General features: G+C 45.7%; 1 long non-coding RNA gene across 1 annotated transcript; it reads left to right on the top strand.

Annotated features, from left to right (window-relative positions):
- The first annotated feature begins 726 nt into the window (after positions 1-726).
- Positions 727-17,513, top strand: LOC138815545 (uncharacterized). The gene is made up of 3 exons (XR_011368359.1): positions 727-1,344; positions 7,924-8,043; positions 17,208-17,513. It is a non-coding gene; the product is annotated as an uncharacterized lncRNA (long non-coding RNA).
- Positions 17,514-17,851: the final 338 nt, after the last annotated feature.

Below are 17,851 nucleotides of genomic sequence, written 5' to 3'. Positions count from 1 at the left end.
TCTAACACCAGCCTTTCTTTTATAACATTCCCCCCACCCCAGAGATAGGGGCCGAACTCAGGGCCTTGTACTCACCAGGCAGGCACTCTTCCATTGAGCAAAATCCCCAACCTTACAACTACCCTTTCTAAAACAAAACAAAACAAAAAATATATTTCTTCTAAAAGTGAGAGATGCTAAATACTGAAGGCTCAGGCCTATAATCCTAACTACTCTGGAAGCTGAATTGTGAGGATTGTGGCTCAGAACCAGCCTGGACCTTGTCCCTTCAGGAGTAAATTGTGGGAGACAGGTGTCCTTAAGAAGGATGGAGGACTTTGTGCTGTGTCATTCCTGGAACAAGTCATAGGATAAGGTGGCCATCAAGAATGGAGGCTATTGGCTAGTGTCTCCACAGAAGCAATTTATATAATGCAGGAGTGCTCTCATAGGTCAGAGGACATTGACCACTGTCTTAGTGGTTTCAAAAATTCCATGAAAATAACCATAGCAACCTCAAGTCCTCCTGGAATCTCTAGCAACAGTCTTGGAGGCCTAAGAGCTACAGTGTCAATGGTGGCAGGCTGTAATTGGTCCACTTTTTCTCTGACCTCACTTGGTCTGAATCTGATTTGTCCATTTCCCCCATGATGTCACTATGCACAGTTGTGATTGCTCCATTGTGATAGGTCATGTAGGGTATATAGGAAGCCACTGTGCCCCAACATTTGTCAGTTAACAGTGCTGGGAGCTCTCGCTTGGTAAGCTGCTGGATTAACTCAAAGCTAGATTGATGATCTGTTTGGTTGCAGGTTTTGTTGGTTGGATTTTGGTATTTCTTTTTTACTTTTTGCCGGGTTTCCCATTATTTTATTGAGTTAATTTTTCGGAGACTTGCTACCTGCTTTCATAGCAGGAGGATCGCAGAATACAAAGAATCATCCCCGAGCTGCTTGACGAGGAGATCATCAAACAATACCAGACAAAAGAACTCCTTGACCAAGTTACCTGAGTGAAACTGTCCCATCACCACTTCACAGACACCGAGATGGCAGTTTAAAATACGTCATATGGGAGAGTCCTCCAGGCATTGAATAGAGAATAAGATGGACATTTTTAAGGCTGGATGGCCCAGACACATCATCAAGTTGTACCTGGTGATGGAGAAAAAAGAGTATGTATATCTCATCATGGAATTGGCCACTAGGGGCTACCTTCTGAAGTCTATCTGAAAATCCCACCACTTATATAAAGTTGAAGCCAGGAGATTCTTCAAACAAATTGTACTAATTACAGCAGAACACAATCGCACATTGAGATCTTAAGCCCAACAATATCCTTTTGGACAGCAAAGGCAATATCAAGGTTAGTTATTTTGGTCTAATCATCTGGTTCTCCCCGGGGCAGCTGCTGACAAATTTATGTGGTGTTGTGCTATTCCATACCCCTGAAATGTTCCTGCAAGAAAGAAATGATGGCTGGAACTGGCTTCACACCTGTAATCCTACCTACTCAGGAGGCTGAGATCTGAGGATCATGGTTCATTGCCAGCCCGGTCAGAAAAGTCTGTGATATTCATCTCCAATTATCCACTAGAAAACTGGGAGTGGCACAGTGGCTCAATTGGTAGAGTTCTAGCCTTGAGTTGAATTGCTCAAGGACACTGTTCAAGCCCCACAATTGGAAAAAGAAAATATGCCTACAAGGTGGAAATCTGGAGCTTAGGTGTCTTTTTATATTTTGTTATAACAGGAAGATTTCCCTTTGAGGGGAGGATGTTATCCAGGTAGAGTCACTAGTTCTGAGGGCCAAATATGTTGGTCCATATAAACTGTCTGTTTGAGGACAAAATGTAAACTGCCAACTGGTAATTGAGGACCTGAGGGAGAGACAAATATTGAACAAATAATGGAGCACCCATAGCTTAAACAAGTTGCATAATATTCCCTGTGTTCTGATGAGCCAAGACTCAACAAGCTGGAACCCACCATTCTTAAAGTGTGACATGAGGTACTACCATATGAGATCCAGGGATCTATACAGGACAGAACATTCAATTATGCCATGGGCATGTACCTTTTAATTAAAGAAAACTTAGGCTGTCCAAGTAAAAAGAGTACCTTCAACAGTGCCACCGTGCCCAACTCTTGCAGATCTTTCCAACTTACCTCTCCCTATAGAAGGAGAGCCAGTTTACTTACCTGGCTTAACCATTACATCTTGTCATCTGAGTTTCAATTGCTTTATAATGTCAAGCAGTCACCTCTGAAGAGAGGCTTAGGTACCACTCTGCCTGCCATTCCCTTCTGTTTCTTGCAGAAGAACCCCAGTCCTAGCACAGTTCCAGGCCAGGATTCTGTGTTGTTTCCCTTGCCTGGTCTTTCTTTTTAAGCAGCAGTGAAAGATTCCTCTCTGGGGAGCCACAATTTGAGATCATAAACTGTCTACTAAGAAGCAGGGTTGGAGGAGGGCGGTTAGCAGAATATTCCCTTCCTTCTGGGTAGTCTCATAATTAGACTAAATATAATTTAAGGCGGAGATTTGGCAGGATGGGTGTGGCTAGCGAATAGCTACCACTCTTCTCAGAATATGCTGCAGTATTCAGGCCCAGGAGCAGAGCAATTCTCGAGAAAGTGGTGGAGAATATTATAAGACATCAAAGATAATAGCAGTTGAGAGCACAGGGACCTGTTATTGGGATGTGAAAGATTGCAAGAAGTATACTCAAAAACGAATTATAGGAGGGATAATCCCTATACAGCCAAGGCTGCATAGAGAGATCATGTCTCAATCCAAAGGCTGGCTACTGAAGCCAGAGGAACTAATGTTTGCAAGCAATTACAAGTAGGAGATAGTGTTCTACCACTTGAACAACAATGCCACTTCCAGTTTTCTGGTGGTTAAATGGGGATGAGTTTCAGGGACTTTTCTATCTGGACTGGCTTTGACCTACGGTCTTCAGATCTCAGCCTCCCAAGAAGCTAACATTAACAACCTAGGATTACACTCAGGAACAATGCCCAGACCCTAATTTCAAGGCCAAAGACCATACAACAAATAATAAAAAAAGAAAGTAAAAGGGGACAGTGGGTGGAGAGATTCACCATTCATCAGATGCATGTCAGGTGTGAATGATCCAAAATGTAGGCTAGGAGCAGACAGGGAACCTACCCAAGACACAACTGATCATTTATTTGTGGAAGCCAAGTGAAAAGTCAATAAACCAATATATGAAACAACTATATAAAGATAAATAGTGCAGGTGAGAGTGCCAGAAAGAGTCCTTGTGAGTCAAGTGCTGGTGGCTAACACCTGTAATCTTAACTACTCAGGAAGCTAAGATCTGACGATCATGTTTCAAAGTCAGTCTCAACAAAAAATGTCTCTGAAATTCTTATCTCCCATGAACTAGCAATAAAGCATAATTGGGAACTGTGGCTCAAATGGTAGAATACTATATTTAAGATTTTAAAAAGATAAGCAACAGTGACCAGGTCCTGATTTCAAACCCGTTCAAACCCCAGAATCCACATACATAGAGAAAAGGTTTCTGTGAAGAGGTAGCACTGAAGCCAAGACCTGTAGATTGAGAGGGAGCCAGCTTTGGGGGCATGTGACAGAGGCAATAGCTAGGGTGAAAGTCTCAGGGCTGGAATAAACCCCATATCAGGAGGAAGTGGTGTGTGGCTGGTTCTGAGTGAGAAAGAGAATGAGGTGAGGTACATCTGAAAAATGGGGGCCAGGTGGGCACTGGTGGTTCACACCTGTAATCTAAGCTACTCAGGAGGCTGAGGATTGAGGATTGTGGTTCAAAGGTAGCCTGACCAGGAAAGTCCATGAGAATCTTATCTCAATAACCAACTCTGAAAAAGCTGGAAGTGGTACTGTGGTTCAAGTGGTAGAGCACTAGCCTTGGGCTCAGGCTCTGAGTTCAAGCCCCAGTCCTCATACTTCAGCTTTCTGAATAGCTAGGATTACATGTGTGAGCCACCACAGACAGGCAACCCTTTATTATATATTATCTAACTTAATGGTTGTGACTTTCCCATTAGGAGGGCTCACTCTGAGCTCATCCTATTCTGGTTCACTTTCAGTCGATGGCCAGGTCAGTTTCCCCTCTGGAACTAACTTGTCTGTGGGAGGAGGATAAAGCCCCTGAAGCGCCTTCCCTTGTTGGGTGCATCCTATATTGTAAGAGTGATGAAAGAGGTCCAAGATTAAAGCTGGGCTCCTAAGGTGGAGTTCCTATTGTGGGCAACCTGGGCTGGTGTGCAGCTTTGAACAAGTGACTCTGGGAAGATATGAAAAATAACCACACTTAAATCCAATTTTTTTCAAAATCCTCTTGAGAGCTAGAAGAGGAGAGGGGAAGGGAAGATATATTCTGAATAGTTTCCTTCCTGTTGTGACATTGATTGATACATTTTGCTCAAGCAGGAATTACTTCTTATCCTGGGAAGGTCCTCAGTTTACCTTCCCGTGGTTGAGAGTTGTATGAGATAAAATCCTCAGCTGTCAGCTCTATTAGGGCTACTTGACCCAGAGAAGAGGGCGACCCTTTTTGCAAACTGCTCTGCTCAGAAGGAGGTCCAATTTTCTGATTTTCAATAATGGGGACTAGGTGCTGCTAGAGAAAAGGATGTTATAAAATAGAGTGAGTTTGGAGCTCACACCCTTCAGAGGGAGGCCCAAACTGAGACCTGCTCTGAGAGAAAATCAAGGAACTGAGAGGAAGTTAATATTTTAGGTCATATGGCCAGAGAAGGCCTTTCTGTGGCAGAACTTCTGATCTAGCTGCTGAAAAGATGAACGAATTAAACAAAGTTTATTTTCCTTTTGTGTGTGTGTACAAGTACTGGGGCTTGAACTCAGGGTCCCATACACTTGCTTAGCTTTTTCCTGCAAGGCAGATGCTCTACCACTTTAGCTAAACTTCTACTTTGAAGTTTTTTGCTAGTGTATTGGAGATAGGAGTCTGTCAGAATTGGCTTTCCAGACTGGGTTTGAACATGGATCCTTAGATCTCAGCCTCCTGATGAGCTAGGATCAAAGACAGGAACTATTAAGCATTCAGGTCCACACAAAGGTGTAGAAGAAGTTTCCAGAGAAGAGAAGAACAAATTTGCAAAGGCCTTGCCTGATTTGTCAACTTGTTGGATATTGTTTATTGATTTATTTTTGAACATGGGGCTTGAACACTGGGCCGGGGCACTTTCTTTCAGCTCTTCAGCTCAAGTCTAGCACTCTACCACTAGAGCCACAGAACCACTTTGGATTTTCTGGTGGATAATTTGAGATAAGAGTTTCACAGTCTTTCCTGCCCAACCTGGCAATCCTCAGATCTCAGCTTCCTGAGTAGCTAGGATTACAGGCATGAGCCACCAGTACCTGGCTGGATATTTATTTATATAGGAATACAGCAATATCCTTGTAAATAGGATGAAAAATATTTAAGTTGGTCACTCCATATGAGCCTCACTGGCTTTAAGTTTTCTCTTTGATAGTTAATATGAAGGAAAGCCACAGGGGGATTCACCTCAGTTTATTATAAAAGGATGTCTCTGGCGTGTTTTTACAACAGTGTGCACAATGTAAAAGATAATAATGTTATTCATGACATTATACACAGTAGTAGAAAGGTAGAAAACCAAATGTCTCTTGATGGGTAAACAAAATGTGGTATAACCAGCCAAGGGAATATTATTCAATCTTAAAAAGGAATGACATTCTGACCATGCTACAACAAGAATGAATCTTTAAAATACTGTGAAATAAACCATATTAAAAATAAAAACTATATTTATGATTCTACATATATAAGGTACCAAAACATAGTCAAATTTGCTGGCTACCAGTGGCCCACACTTATAAAACTAGCTACTTATAGGGCTGAGAACTGAGGATGGAGGCTTGAAGCCAGACTAGAAAGAAATGTTGCTGAAACTCTTATCTCCAAAAAGTGAGATACAGTAGAGGTGAGACTCAACAATAGAACTGTGGAGCACATGGGCAGCAAAGATGGCGTTGGGAGGGGGTTGAGTGAGCAGAGCCCAATTTACTATAGAGCACATGGGCAGCCAAGATGGCGCTGGGAGAGAGTAGAGTGGGCAGAGCCCAATTGATCTTCCTATCAGTGCCTAACCAGCCCATGAAGGCTCAGGTGCATGATAGGGTGTGACCTTGACAGTGATTGGTTCCTCTTCCTCCCTTGCCATGCCACCCGCCCTTTTTGTATTTAATAAGGGCTGCTCTCTGTTAATAAATGAGTTTTCTACCTGCTGGATTTGGCTCCCTGCTGCGTCTGATTGTCTCCTGGGCTGGGGAACAGGCGAGCGCCACACTTACCTTTCCTCAGACCCCATCCATCTTTCGTGGGACGGACGAAGACCCAACATAGAACATCAGCCTTGAACAAATAAGTTTAACATAGAGGGGCTGGGAAAGTGGCTCAGTGGTAGAGAGCTTGCCTTGCATGCCTGAGGCCCTGGGTTCGATTGCTCAGCACCACATAAGCAAAAAGAAAAAAGCCATTGAAGGGTAAACAAAGGAGGAGGCTGCAATGCTTGGTAAGAAATGTATGCATTATCCTGCCCATGTAATTGTAACCCCTCTGTAAGTATGTTCTCAAATAAAATAAAATATTAAAAAAAAAAAAGAAAAAAGCCGGAAGTGGCGCTATGGCTCAAGTGGTAGAGTGCTAGCCTTGAACTGAAGAGCTGAGGGACAGCTCCCAGGCCCAGAGTTCAGGCCCCACGACCGGACCTCCGCCCCAAAAAAATGTTTAACATCGAATGGAGAATAGAGAATGAATGATGTGGCCAGTGCAGGTAAGAAAGAGCAGGCTTTCTGTGTGCAAAGGACTTCTTGGTCAACAGCACTGTGACAGAACACACAAAGACAGTACTAGGCTGAGAAGTAAGGACAAGGAAGACAGGAGAGTTGATTACCCGTTTTTTTTTTGTTGTTGTTGTATTTGTTTTTCCCAGTACTGGCACCTGGACTCAGGGCCTGGGTGCTGTTCCTGAGCCTCTTTATGCTTTGGGCTAGTGCTCTATCACTTGAGTCACAGAACTTCTTCTTTTTCTGAGTAGTTTATTGGAGATAAAAGTGTCATGTCATGGGCCTTCTTGTAAGGCTGGCTTCAAATGGAGATTAGTCTTCAGATTTTAGCCACTTGTGTAGTATTCCAATTTAAATTGTAGTATTCCAATTTCCCAGGAAGATATGACAGCACTCAGGCAATTTGGCTGGAAGTTCTTTATTTAGCCATATTCCATCTGTCCTCAGTTCACAGAGCTAGAGAACAGCCCTGTTTGTTGTTCAGGGGGGATTTTTATAGGAAGTGCTTTCACATAGGTGATGTTTACCAAAGCAAGCAAGCAAGGTTACAGAAGCAAATCATAGCCTTGAGTCAAACATGCCTTGGGACATTGGACCTTTGCCCTGATGTTGAAGAAGGGGAATCCTTTTCCCAGAGAGAATGCATGTCAGCATGCACCCTCACACCACACAGAAGCTCAAATGGGGACACACGAGTCAATGCTTCTGACAGTGCGCTGAAATTTTCTGAACAGGAATGATGTTTATTACAACTTCCTGAGTAATAAAGAACTCAGTACAGCTGGTGATAAGCATCATAATTGTTAGTGGCATTCAGCAAAATTTGTGATAAACTGCAAAGCTGCCAGTCTGGGAAGCTTGAGGGAGAGAGAGAAGTTTACTTTTAGCAAAAATGTTTCTGAATTTACATTTTTGTTCCCATGGATATCCTTCTTTACCAAGGGAAAGGGGCTCAGGAGAGAAAATTAGCTACCGCAGGAAGGATTGAGGCTAGAATAAACTTTCTTCCAGTGAATAGCAAATCAGATATCACACTGAGTAGCTAGGATTACAAGTTTGAGCCAAAACTGCCTATTTTGATTAATTCTTGTGTGTCATCCCCAGGAATGTGGATTCAAGCCAAGGTGACCCAAGCCTTCAAAGTTTTGTTACAGATATTGACTCAAGCTATGATGTCAGAAATACTGACCTTACTGTTCAGCCTGGAACCAAAAGAAACGGGAGGTGAGAGTTATCTATGTTTGTGGCTTGTAAATCACCAGGATTAGTGGCAGGCTGGAAAGAAGAGAATCAAGAGGGCACATGTGGAACATGGCAGACAGGAAGGCATCAGGGAAGAAGCAGTTTCGGGATGAGCAGTGGATCAGGAGGACCAGATTCTCTGTGGTGCAGAAAGTCTTTCTTCAGAGCCCTCACCACATTAGCCTGTCTTGGGTCACTCCATGTTTGTTTGGTGTTTCAGCCCTCAGTCATTTGAACTCTTAGGGCTTGGGGCTTCCTGTACATCCTCCTGGAGCCTGGCACAGGGTCTAGCCCACATTGGTGCTGGCTGATGGTTGCCTAATGGGGCTGGATAGAGACAAACACTAAACTGGAGGTTTCTGGAAGGGATCGGCGTGCACTTAGTGTCCAGAGGACATGCATGGGACTGTACCTTCATGAGGAAGAGGCCAGAGGACAGTCTCATGTTGCCTCCCTAACACTTTGGTAGAAATGGCAGACAGATGTCACAGGCAGCAGGCAATGCTCTCTGGTTTATATATGTGCATGCACACCCAACATCTGTGGCCCATTAGTGGAACAGTACACACTGATCACAGCATGGACCCCATTTCATGGCTGCGGACACTGAAATCCTGGGGTCTTGGTGTCCTCAGGCCTTGGCCAACAGCAGTGGGGAGTCTGAGACCTTGGAGGCAGGGCAATGGCAGGGCTCCAGCAGTATCTGCAAAGCCTGAGAAGCTCGACTCCTCAAGGATAGCTCACAGACGCAGAGGAGGCTGTGAAGAGGGATAGATCCCTGGGGTACACTTGAACCACCAAAACGCACCCTGCTCACTAGCACCAAGCACGTACGGCTTATAGCCCAACAATCCAATTCTTGCTCTTTCTCACCTCACTTGGCAAGGGGGGGAGCCATGGAGGAGCAAGATGCACCATTTCAGTTGAGGAGGGATATAGCTGATATCAGACCCACATATCACACCTAGATAGACTGGAACTCTCCAGAAGGCCAAGGTAACAGATATATTCGTTGTCTAACAAGTGTGGAAGTGGGAATCTTGACTGTGAGGACTCCATAGTCCCCAACTTGTGGGTTGGTGGCTGCGACTCCCCCCTGAGGTGGTGACTAAGTGGTAGCATCTGGGTTGCTAGCCTGTAAACAGAAGAAGTGAAGGTGGGCTGTGGAGTGGCCTGGTGCCTGGGCCACACTCTTTTGCTGAGTTGTTACTGTTGCCACCATGTGGATGTGCCTAGGCTTGGAGCAAGGTTACAGGGCCGGTGGGGCTGACTGGCTGTGCAGAAGCAGAAGGTGTCACTTCTGCAGGCAGTGACTCTATTACTGGCAGCCCTATGCTTCCTGCTCAACGTGGGGCTGGGGCTCTGCACCATAATCGGCAGCCTGATGGCACCCCGAGGGGTTAGGAGGCAGATAACTGAGTGCCTCAGTATGGTGCTGAGAGAATGCTGCTCCCCAGTCTCCCACCCCTGTCTGGGTTTACTTCAAACCTGCAGCTTCTCCTTTCTCCTCCTCTGTGACCTCAGTGGCAGCACCAGAACAGTCTGTGCTTCTTCCTACTTTTCTCCCAGGTGGGGTAAATTGAGGCTGCGAGGATAGGGATTTGTCCACTCAGTAGAGTCAGAAATAGAACCCAGGGCCCTTGGGCCCCAGTATGGAAGTCTTATTTCTACTTACCATACTTTACAATCAGTTCTTTCTATTGCCCTCTCCTGTCCCCTGACCTCCTCCAGCATTCTCTTTCTGGAGTGTACCCTGTCTGCACATGTCTGTATCCTGTAGGACTGATGCCCTCATCATCTTTGTTCCCCTCCCTAACTTCCACCTGCATATCCTGTGTCTCTACTCAGGTCAGTCCTTTTCCCATTTAACCACTTGCACAGGGACGCTAGGCCTCCCCACTAATTCTCCCTATTCACTCTTCCCCATCCTATCTGTATTTTAGGTATTGTTGATTGGGGAGTGAGTGCAAAGACCCTCTTGGAGCTGTAGGCCCCTTGGAGGGAGTGAAATGTGAATTTCTGGTTCTTGAGGAATTTGCCACCTTTGACTCTCCAGTAGTCCAGATGTGTTCCTGTGGAGGGATTTCCCAGAATGTCCCCAAGAGCAGTTCCCTGAGGGTGGAATGCCACATGCCTTCCTTCTCTGCCAGGAACTGATGGGACATGGTATTTTTTGGTATTCCAAACTGTGATCATATTTGATTCTGCCTCTTTGAAACTTATGTACCTGCACATCTGTACGTGCATTTGGACTAAAATAGCAATTTTTCTTCCTGTGTGTGTGTGTGTGTGTGTGTGTGTGTGTGTGTGTGTGTGTGTGTGTGTGTGTGTGTTTTCAGATCTTCAGTCTTAAACTCAGGGCCTGGGTTCTGTCTCTTAGTTTTTATCACTCATGACCAGTGCTCTACCACCTGATCCACATCTCTACTTCTGGCATTTTGGTGATTCATTGGAGATAAGAGTCTTACAGACTTTCCTACAAGGGATCCTTTATTTGTTTGTTTGTTTTTGGTCGGTCATGGGACTTGAACTCTGAGCTTGGGCGCTGTCCCTGAGGTCTTCAGTTCAAAGACAGCACTTTACTGCTTGAGCCACAGTGCCATTTCTGGTTTTCTAGTGATTTATTCGAGATAAGAGTTTCATGGAGGGCTTGGAAAGTGGCTCAGTGGTAGAGGGCTTGCCTTGCATGCAAGAGGCCCTGGATTCTATTCCTCAGTACCACATAAGCAAAAAGAAAAAAGCCAGAAGTGGCAATGTGGCTCAAGTGGTAGAGAGATAGCCTTGAGCTGAAGAGATAAGGAACAGTGCTCAGACCCAGAGTTCAGGCCCCAGGACCAGACCCAACAACAACAATAACAAAAGAGTCTCATGGACTTTCCTGCCTGGTCTGGCTTTGAACTGTGGTCCTTAGATCTCCCACTTGAGTAGTTAGGATTACAGGCGTGAGCCACTGGTGATTTGGCTCCTTCCATTTTTTGTTTTTCAAGTTTTTCATTGTTAATTAATCGTAAGAGACTCAGATTTGCCTGCCCAGGCTGGCTTTTAAACGCAATCCTCGCATTGCAAACCTCATGATTGGATTATAACTGTGAGCCACCAGTACCACTCTGGGATTTGTCATTTTTGACAAATGCCAAATGTGTCTATTGAGATGGTCTGAGCATTGAACATTGCACTGCACCCAAGGCAAATTTCAGGAGAATGACAAAGATGTAGAGACCGTTTGGTGCCTCACACACACCATTACATAATGTAAGTTAATGACTTTCTTCCCAGAAATGCATAACTCTTATCTTTATACAATGTAAGGTGCTTAAGTGCTTCTTCATATTTATCTAAAATAGTATATACATTGAAAGGAACTCCACCATATGTAAACAAAATATTTTTTGTTAGTGATGGGGATTGAACTCTGGCACTGTCCTTCAGCTCTTTAAGCTCAAGGTGAATGCTCCACCACTTGTGCCACAGCACCATTTCTATCTTTGTCTGTTCATGTGGTGTTGAGGAATCAAACCCAGGGCTTCATGCATGAGAAGCAAATACTCTATCACTGAGCCATCTTCCTAGGTCACTAAACAAAAGACATTTATGTGTCAGCTGGGCACTGTTGGCTGACACTTGTAATACTAGCTACTCAGGAGGCTAAGAGGTGGGGATTGCGGTTCAAAGCCAGCCTGAGCAGGTAAATGGAGCTGTGACTCAAGTGGTAAAGCACTAGTGTAGGGAGCCGAGGCGAGACTCGGCCCACTCCCTTGCAGCTTTGAGGTAACCACCCCAGACGGTGCTTGGCGGGACGCCTGGGCTGTGCGAGTGCACGAGCCAGGTAGAGTCCCCAGCCAATCCCATGACACCTGGTGACGGTGAAAGGCAGGCGACCAACAATAGAAAGACCCGCATTCCGATTCTCCTATATAAGCGGCTGTGTTTCGGGTGCACGCTCTCTTGCGCCCAAGCTCTCCTACAACTAAAAGGCTCTCCAATAAAGCGTGATCTGAGAAGACCCCTGGTGTGGTGGTCGTTTTACCTCGCTGGTCGAGTAGACGGTCGCTACAACTGGTGCCGAAACTCGGGAACGAACCTGGGACGGGACCCGCGCGAGAGGCCGAATTGGAGCCAGAACTCAACACGCGGAGAGGAGACGTCGGTAAAAATCCCCCGGTATGCTGTTCACTGTAGATTTAGATATTTATTGGTTGCTTGCATTGCTTCTTCCCTTGTGGCTTGTCTTTTTGATGGTGCGCACTTGCCTCGAGGAGGGAGGGTTTGATTTAATCCAGGAAGGACGCAAAGTACTAACGCAGCATCAGGATAGTCTATCAGAGTCAGCATACAGTAAGGGGGAGGAAAATAGGCCTAAAAGAAAAAGGGAAAAAAGACAAAAGGATCCTAAAGAATTAAAGCAAGAGGGGCTGCAGCCCTCACAAAAGGAGAAGGGTTTCAGAGAGGAGCGGGTCTCAAGGAGACCCCCGTGCCCTTCTTTAAAAGCAAACCGGTTCTCAGCCCTACATGTGGAAGGGCAGGACCAAGAATATAGTAATCTTGTGAGTGACTCAGAGGAAGAAATGTTAGAGGAGGAGGGAGAGCAGCTCGATCCAGCTGATAGTGAAGAGTTAGAAGAGGCTGCGGCGGAGCACGAGGCAGACAGATATGGAGGGTGGCGCCCCCTAGGGGTGGGAGTACCGCAGCAGCCAGGGAGAGGAAACGGAGCTGCCCCTCACCCGTCGGCCCCCCCGCCGTGCCCGCCGGCAGGGAAGAGTCACTTTATAAAAGAAAAAACCTGGTCGCGATTAGCAGCCGCTTTCCCAGTCTTTGAGAATCCCATTACTGCTGAAAGAAATTTTGAGCCGGTTTCCTACTCCCAGTTAAAAGATTTAGTTGAGGCAGTCAGGACTTATGGAGTGACGGCCAATTATACCACTGCCTTGCTTCGAAGGCTAACTATTAATGCTATGACACCTATGGATTGGTTTGAAGTGGCCCGTACTTGCCTTAATCACGGGCAGTTCCTTGATTTTCGGTCAATTGTACAAGACAAGGCTCAAGCCCAATACAGACAAAATGTCCGTGACGGGCACCCAGACTGGACCGTAGACATGCTTCTCGGGCAGGGAATCTACTCGGTAGACCAGACAGGATATCCCTTTGAAGTATACCGCCAGGTAAACGAGGTTTTTTACAGGTCCTGGCGAGCCCTCCCAAACAAGGGAGAGGTGGCTGGCAATCTAACAAAAATCATGCAGGCCCCTAATGAGCCATTTTCTGATTTTGTTGCCCGTATGCTAGAGACAGCCGAGCGGGTATTAGGAAATCTGGAAACAGCCATGCCATTTGTACAACAAATCATTTTTGAACAAAGCACCAAGGAATGTCAGAGGGCAATTACCCCAGTAAGAACCCAAAGCCTAGAAGCTTGGTTAAAAGCCTGCAGAGAAGTAGGTGGCCCCCTGACCAATGCGGGGCTGGCAGCTGCTGTCTTGTCGGCTGCCGGGGCCGCAAAAGATAGTAAAGGAAAAGGGTGTTTCCAGTGTGGTCAGTTGGGACATTTTAGACAGCAATGCCCACAAAATGGTGGTCCTGTACAAAATATACCCAGGCCGCCAAGGACTCCAGGAGTGTGTCCTCGTTGTAAAAAGGGAAAGCATTGGGTCAACGAATGCAGGTCAGTTAGAGACATCAATGGACATTTTATCCCCCAAATTACTAACACTAATTCGGAACAGGAGCCAAAAAACGGAGAGAAGGGCCCTCGTCCCAAGGGCCCGAAAGTTTATGGGGCATTTCAGACTCTGGCTCCCAGACAGCACCCGCAACAACTCCCCAGCCAAGAAGAGCAACCTCAGGCTCCGCAGGGTTGGACCACTGTGCAACCTCCGGACGGGTATTAACACAGCAGATGGGAGTCCAGATTGTGGAGACAGACATGACAGGACCCCTAGATGAAGGCACTGTAGGAATAGTTTTAGGACGCTCCTCCTCCACAATGAGAGGATTAATAATTTTCCCAGGAGTGATTGACCCTGACTATACGGCGACTATCAAGGTCCTCTGTCATGTCCCCCATGGAGTGGTGTCCATTTCTCCCGGGGATAGAATTGCACAGCTTCTGCTTCTCTTCATGGCAATTTCCCTGCTAAGGAGATAGAGAGAGGAGATAAAGGGCTAGGCTCCACTGGAGTCGACCTTACATGCCTGTCCATAACTTTAGACCAAAGACCCATGCTAACTCTCCAAGTGGAAGGGAGAAGATTTGAGGGATTGGTGGATACAAGGGCAGATCGAAGCATCATCCAAAGAGGGGAGTGGCCAAATCAATGGCCAACTCAGAAATCCTCCCAGACCTTACAAGGGCTGGGCTATGCCGATGCCCCACAGTTAAGTGCAAAAGAATTGACTTGGAGAACAGACGAAGGCCAGGTTGGAAAAATGCAGCCATTTGTGGTAGACGTCCCTGTCAATCTTTGGGGAAGAGATGTGCAGCAACAGCTAAAGCTAACTTTAACTAATGATTATTCTGAGGCCAGTCAGAATATGATGAAACAGCAAGGATTTGTGCCAGCCTTGGGGCTTGCTTGGCGTCTCCAAGGACGCAAGGAGCTGATAGAGCCACTTCCTAAACAGGACAGGAAGGGTTTGGGTTTTTCTTAGGGGCCTCTGAAAACAAAGCTTCCACTGAAGGTGCGGTACCCATACCTTGGTTAACGCAAAAGGCGGTGTGGGTTCCTCAGTGGCCCCTCTCTGGAGAAAAATTGGAAGCGGCTCAAACTCTTGTCCAGGAACAGCTGCAGCTGGGGCATGTTGAGCCTTCAGTGTCATCTTGGAATACCCCAATTTTTGTGATCAAAAAGGCCTCCGGAAAATGGAGATTATTACATGACCTTAGAGCAGTAAATGCCCAGATGCAAATTATGGGACCCATCCAAAGGGGACTTCCACTGCTCTCTGCTTTACCTAGAGAGTGGCCTATTTTGGCTTTAGACATTAAGGATTGCTTTTTTTCCATACCTCTTTATGAAAAGGATAGGGAGCGCTTTGCCTTTACTTTGCCCTCGGTTAATCATGAAACCCCAGATGTTCGCTATCAGTGGAAAGTTCTCCCCCAAGGGATGGCTAATAGCCCAACAATTTGTCAATTGTTCGTGGGGGCTGCATTAACCCCTGTTAGGGAAAAATTTCCAAAAGTACAGATTGTCCATTATATGGATGATATCTTGTTGGCTGCTCCCTCGGTAGAGACTCTTCATAAGGTGTTTGGGCAGGTAACGGAGACCTTAGCTAATAAAGGATTAATTATTGCCCCTGAGAAGGTTCAGCAGACTAGTGTTGTTCAATTTCTGGGAACCATTGTTTCTCCTACTGAGATTAAACCACAAAAACTTTCCATTCGAACTGGTCATCTTAAAACACTTAATGATTTTCAGCAATTGGCAGGAGATATTAATTGGATAAGGGGGTTTCTTAATCTCCCTCGGTCAGAGTTGTTACCTTTATTTGCTATTTTGGAGGGCGACCCTGAAGTCACCTCCTCTAGATCCCTGACACCTTTAGCACTAAATTCCCTACAAAAGGTTGAGGCAGCTTTGTCTAGGGCTCAACTTTCACGGGTTGATTTGAAATTACCTATTGATTTATGTATATTAAAAACAAAAAATTATCCCACGGGGGTTCTTTGGCAAAATGGCCCCTTATTGTGGCTCCACGGCAATTCTGTGGGAGCAAAAACTGTTCAATATTTTCCTGAATTAGTGGCTAAGCAGGCAATTTTGGGTATAAAGTATTGTTTAATGCACTTTGCAAAAATTCCAGATAAATTAATTATTCCATACACCCGTGAGCAAGTTGAAATTTTAGCAGCCACAATGGATATGTGGGCAATTCTTGTTTGCTCATTTCCAAATGTAATTGATAATCATTATCCTAAGCATCCTCTGCTTGCCATAGTTAACAAAAATTTAGTGTATTTTCCTGTTGTCACTTCAAAGGAGCCCTTGGCTGATGCTCTAACCATCTTTACGGATGGATCAAAATCTGGACAAGGTGCCTTTTTTGTTCAAGGACACAAAAAGCCGGTAGTCTTTATTTTTCGGCCGAATGTCCCACAGGCTGTTGAATGTTTAATTGTGCTTGAAGTTTTTAAAAGATTTGATCAACCTTTTAACTTATTTTCTGATTCATTATATGTTGTAAATGCCGTTGCTTCTCTTGAAGTTGCTGCTTCAGTTAAGCAGGCCAGTACAATTTCTAATGTTTTGTTACAGATTCAATCCCTTATCTTAAACAGAAAACATCCTTTTTATATTGGACATATTCGTGCCCACTCTATGTTGCCGGGCCCGATGGCAAAGTGTAATGATTTGGTGGACCAGGCAACTCGGGCTATGGCTCTGGTTGCTGCTGATCCTGTAGAATTGGCAAAAGACTTTCATAGATTGTATCATGTACCTGCTAATACCCTTAGGAAAAGATATAATTTGTCCAGGCATGTGGCAAGAGATATTGTTAAAGCCTGTAAATCTTGTGTTACCTTTCTTCATCCTCCCCATGTGGGGGTAAACCCCAGGGGGTTGAGACCAAACGCCCTATGGCAAATGGATGTTACTCATCTGACGGAATTTGGTAAGTTGAAATATTTACATGTGTCTGTGGACACCTTTTCTGGTGTCATTCATGCCACACCTCTGGCAGGAGAAAAGGTGTCTCACGTCAGAATACACTGCTTAGAAGCTTGGGCAGCTTGGGGAAAGCCCCTTAGACTCAAGACGGATAATGGCCCTGCTTATACTTCCCATGGTTTTCGCGCCTTTTGCGCACAAATGCAGGTTGCCCACACCACCAGATTGCCCTACAATCCTCAAGGACAAGGTATAGTGGAAAGAGCTAATAGAAGCATAAAAGAAATGCTTCAAAAACAAAAAGGGGGAGTTGCTGAGTCCGCGTCCCCCAGGGAAAGACTTTCTCTTGCGCTCTTTACCCTTAATTTTTTAATTCTAAATGACAACGATCAGTCTGCCGCAGATTGGCATATGACAAGAGACTCCATGGATACTAAAGACATGGTTATGTGGAAGGATGTTATTAATAATAAATGGTATGGACCGGATCCGGTAATAACGAGATCCAGGGGAGCTGTTTGTGTTTTTCCACAGAGTCAAGAAGTACCTCACTGGGTGCCAATGAGACTGACCAGGCCGGTGGAGACTGCAACAGAACCCCCTCTTGAAGATGCAGCTGATCTTCCTGCTGTTAGCAACAGTGCTAATAGCAATCCCTGTGATAGCTAAACCAATGATGCTGTGGGCTGTTACAATTTACTGACTGGATTGCCTCTGCGGTGTCCTTTTTCAAAGAGCGGGTGGGAGTCAGAATGTTTTTAGCCTGCTGCTTGGGAGGATGCGTGGTCTGCCTATGGTTGGTCTGTCGCCTTCGAGCCCAAACCAGAAGGGACAAGGTTGTTATCTTGCAAGCATTAGCCGCTTTGGAGTGTGGATCCTCACCCCAGATTTGGCTGACGGCCCTGAGAGGCAGTTAAGCCTTACCATTCTGCATAGCCTTAGCACCCCGAGGGATCAGGGGATCCCATTGCACCGGGACAGGTATGCAATTTGCAATTTGGGACAGGGTGCAAGGCAAGTGCACTGCACTTGAGGAGATGGTTCTCATCTCCTCAAGAAGAGCATGCTGGGTTGCAAGTGGGTTGATGCCCAAGATCCCACCTCTGCAAAAAAGGCATCGGACGGGCCTGGTCATCACTGGGGAAGGCGCCCCTCAGGCGAAGACCAGTGCAAGGTCC

The sequence above is a fragment of the Dipodomys merriami genome, unplaced genomic scaffold (assembly GCF_024711535.1).
Source record: "Dipodomys merriami isolate MVZ:Mamm:240054 unplaced genomic scaffold, mDipMer1.0.p SCAF_65, whole genome shotgun sequence".
NCBI lineage: Eukaryota > Metazoa > Chordata > Mammalia > Rodentia > Heteromyidae > Dipodomys > Dipodomys merriami.
The sequence above is the reverse complement of the archived record's forward strand: the minus strand, read 5'-3'. Positions and strand labels throughout refer to the sequence as shown.